Source organism: Medicago sativa, chromosome 5 (genome assembly GCF_051527215.1).
Source record: "Medicago sativa cultivar Bolivia chromosome 5, Bolivia_mono, whole genome shotgun sequence".
NCBI lineage: Eukaryota > Viridiplantae > Streptophyta > Magnoliopsida > Fabales > Fabaceae > Medicago > Medicago sativa.
In genome coordinates, this window is record NC_140753.1 from 37,149,605 (window position 1) to 37,154,427 (window position 4,823).

The 4,823-nt window shown below is 33.6% G+C and overlaps 1 non-coding gene across 1 annotated transcript; it reads right to left on the minus strand.

Annotated features, from left to right (window-relative positions):
• Nucleotides 1–4,339: 4,339 nt before the first annotated feature.
• Nucleotides 4,340–4,446, minus strand: LOC146922095 (small nucleolar RNA R71). Its single transcript, XR_015013019.1, has one exon. It is a non-coding gene; the product is annotated as a small nucleolar RNA R71 (small nucleolar RNA).
• Nucleotides 4,447–4,823: the final 377 nt, after the last annotated feature.

Sequence of the window (4,823 nt, forward strand, 5' to 3'; positions counted from 1 at the left end):
CTCATCCAATACAACAATTACGACTCATGCTATAATGATATGCGCCTAGACTCGACACATATATGCATGTGGTACCAAATCTCTTCAAGGTCGTCACTCATGATGCAACAAAAACATCATTATCAACGGCTATAGTCAACGGCAATATGGATATAACATCCGACATGACATATGATTCATGAACATATGACTCAATCAACTATGCATATGTTCATAACAATTCAACGGATATATTCAACGGCTATAATCATCGGCTATAACCAACGGCTATCATCAACATATAACTTTATCATAAAGTTCAACAACTCCATTCAATGCAACATACGATAACAAACATCATATTCATCACCTAACAATAATGCATACATCTTCTTACAATCATATCAAACTATACGTAGAGGATTTATAAAGCATTCGGCTCTTAAAACCAATTTCATCAAAATTCGTCTCTAATTTCACCATTTCAAAATAATTGAAGCAATTAAACCAAAACCAAGTAAACAAGATCCAATGTCTCAACTAAGTATACCTCTAGGACACATATAAGTGAAGTAGAGCATACAGTTACGTTTCACCGGCTAAATACGACGAAATCATGAAAATCACGAAGTTCGTCTCTCTTTATCATTTTTCAAGAAATTCCCATTTTCAATTCAAAACAAGTTAGATGCATCACATCATAGTTTAAATATCATTAAACACCTTAATTGAACTCATAGAACATAAGTTTGAAGTTAAGAAACAATCCATGAGGTTTGGGTCGACTTAGAAATAATTATGCGGATTTTTCGTAAAATTTCACTAAGACCTCTTAGGAGTACTTTCCTCATAACTCAAAAACCAAAAATCATTTTTAGGTCAAACCAACGGCATTAGAAAGGTAACATCCTTACCTACAACTTTTGTGTTTACAACTAAGGCCAATTCTGCACTGATCAACACTAGTTTTCATTTCAAATTCAGGGTTATGCTGAATTTTCATAAAGTTTTACTAAGACCTACTTGGAGTATTTTCATCATAACTCAAAATCTAAAAATCATTTTTGAGTCAAACCAAGACCATTGGAAAGCTAAAACAATTATCTAAAACTTTCATGTTTACACCAAAAGCTAGTTCAAAACAGAAACGAGGGAAAAAGATGCAAGAACGCGAAACAGCGAATGCTGTCACTGGGCAATTTTGCTAATAGCGAAATTTTTCGCTATTAGCGAAAAAGTTCCAGACAATTTCGCTATTAGCGAGTTTCTTAGCGAATTTCCCCTGTAGTTACGGGTTTGACACCATTTTCACCCAAAAACCCAAATTTTGATCCCCCAACATCCAGATTTGTTCCCAAAGGTTGTTTACAGGTATATGTACTCAAAAGAGCTTTCAAAAAACAGAACCAAACATGAAATCAAACACCAATCCAACACAATTTAGCAAATCAACCCATTTTTACAAAACCTTCAACAACCATTCAATTCTCATCATAATCTACCAATACATGATACCCAAAAGCATCAATTCATCAACAACACATCTAACAACAACAACATCTAATCATGATTTCATCGACAATATAACAACCACAACTTCATCCTTCATCATAATCATTCAAAAACATGGCATATACATATAAACTCATCTTGACATACATATTCAACAACAACAACACAATTATCATTCAATTCATGTATATAATCATGTCACCAAAATTAAACACGAATTTCTACAACCAATTCCAAATTAACCACTTAAACAAAGAATTAGGGAAGAACAACAACTATTAATTATGCCTTGAATTCTAACCCCCTAACCTTAATTCTTCACAATCACTAACTAAGGCTTCACTTTAGCTCCCAAAGCTTGAATCTCTAGCTCCCTCCAGCTCTCTTTAGATCTTCCTCTTCAAACCCTTATCTTCTCTTGCCCTTTCTCTCTCTACCTCTTCTCTTATAATGAAAAATGATGGTGTAAACCCTATTTCTCTCTAACACTAGAGTTTATATAGGCTCTACATAATTGGGCTCAACTCACAATGCCTCAATGGGCCTAACCCATTACTAATCTAATCCAAAATGTTACTACCCACTTAATGGTAAAATGTAATAATAACGGTCACCTACCAGTAATAAAATAATCCACTACAACTCATTAGTACCTAGTAAAATAATACTAGCTCTCACTAAGCACTAAAATAATTCCCGTCAAAATTACTAAATTACCCCTACTCGTAAAATGACCAAAATACCCCTGAGTCCAAAATGACTAAAATACTCTTCTAACACCGAATTCTACAAATCGCAACCAAAAATACACACAGAGGCAAATAATCACATATGAGCACATACAAATGCACATAAAAGCAATTAAATAAATAATAAAATAAATCCAGCGAAAAATCGGGTTGTTACACCATGTCCAAATGGACTTGAAGGGTCTTATTAGGGTCGTGACGATGTTCAATGAAAGTCTAAGATATTGCGACGTAGATTTGACCAAGTCCAAAGGCTATACAACCATTTTCTTACACGATGTTCAATGAAAGTCTAAGATATTGCGACATAGATTTGACCAAGTCCAAAGGCTATACAACCATTTTCCTACATATGTGACATAATAAAGAAGTGGTTAGAGAGAGAGAGAGAGAGAGAGAGAGAGAGAGAAAGAGAGGGAGATATATATATATATATATATATATATATATATATATATAGAGAGAGAGAGAGAGAGAGAGAGAGAGAGCGCTAACCCAATGTAAGTTTGAATGACAAAACATGGTCAAACACTCTCTTAAAAATATGATTTTTGAGAACATGAGTAGGTGTCAGTCGAGCACTCAACCATGCAAAAAGTATAATTTTGCCCTCAACTCAGGCGTATGAATAAGATATCAGTTGTTTAAGTCCAGAACATGTATGAAGATTCATTCCCTTAATAATAAGGTGATAAAGGACATAAATATCTTATACAACTCCTCCGACAAGGTGGTTTTAGGTTGTAACTCAACCTACGGGGTAGTTAGTTTCATTAGTGATATTAGCTAAGACTTTACATGATGTAATATGGTGGATAATGGGTAAAAAAACTTGGAAAGAAATGTTAGTGTTGATTTCTTAGTTTATTCTAAGTCTATAAATACCCCATTGTAAAGATTATACAACATACATCAAGGAACATGTAATTGAGAAACATATTTCATTTTTCAGCGTAATCAAGTAGATCATGAGTCAAGTGCAAAGAAGTCTACATATAATCTTATCAACCAAGGAATCCATAAATCAACCAAGTTTTCATGTCCTTGTCCGATCACACATCCACTCGAATGAGCACCAAATTTTGCACGACGACATTAAATGACACGCTCAGTAGGACCATGAAGGTGAACAAATCATTCTCTTTCTTAGCATCACAAGAACAACAACCATGTGTTTAGGTAGAACCTTCACCCCAGGTTCAACAAATCATTCTCTTTTTTGAAGAAGTTAAACCAACCCAAATTGGGTTCAGGCAAAACTTTTATCACAAGTTCAGTCGAATTTATTCAGGTAGATCATCATCAAGGATTACACTAAATATGTTTGCTACTACCTGCCTTGGGAGAAATTAGTGGCGAACAATATGGTTGGAGATGGATTAGAACACATTGGAAGGTTGTTAGTTATACCAAATGCTTCAGCTTATGACAAGACTCTACATTTCACCAATCAATAATATGTTTTTTATTTTTTTATATTTTTTTATAATGCATTCGACTCTGGTACGCTTACATAACTTCCTAGTGATTATGTGAGATTTAAGCCATGGAATAATTTTCCACCGATCTCATTTAATCAACCATTCTATCATCCTGTCATGATAACATATTTTTATACATATTTTATAATCTTTTAATTTTTCGTTCTTGTATTGTGTTTCTTGTTTGGATGCAAAGGTTACAAAATCCTTAGGAAATTGTTTAACAAATTTCTGGGATATAGAGATTCTTTCATCAACAAAAAGAAAACAATTAAAAATATTGAACATGACTGAAAATTGTACTTTGAAATATTATGCTACTCCCTATGAAAATAAACCATGATTGGATTTCTTTGATACAAAATAGTCAATTTTGCGATTTGCCAACGGATGATCCACAATTTCGTTAATTATTGTTACTTTTTTAGAATAAAAGGAATTTCTAATGATGCCATAAGACTTAGAGTCTACCCTTTCTCACTAAAGGACATAGCTAAAGATTGACTACATTCTATGTGTGCAGACTTTTTTTTTTTTTGAGTAAAACTATGAGTGCAGACTTGGAAGGAATTCAGACAAGCTTTCATCGCAAAATATTTCCCCATGTCTAAAATTATGAAATTGAGACAAGAAATAACTAGCTTTTCATAAAAAGAGGGAGATTCGTTATATGAAGTTTGGGAGTGTCTCAATAAAATGCTTAAGTCATGTCATCCACATGGATTAAAAAAGGAAAATTGCTTTTTTGACATGAGAAACTTCACATTGACACAAGTAAATTACGTTAGGACCTCTGGCGGTAGTTAACTAATGTTGGGGAAACCGCCGGTAGTTAACGGCCGCTGGAACTCAGTGGTAGTTAACTACCGTTGAGTTCTGTGTTTTAACAACTGCAGAAGCATCAGTTTTCCATTTTCCAGAAATATAAACACTACAAACACAACTTCCAAATTTCTCCAAACTTCTACTTCACGAATTTGAGCCCAATTTCTTCAATTAATTGACAAGTAAGTTCTTTCCTTCCTTTTTACATGCAATGTAGTTTGTTTAGGGTGTTAGTTTTTATAATTTTGTGCAAAATGTTAGTTTTAGGTAGTTTTAG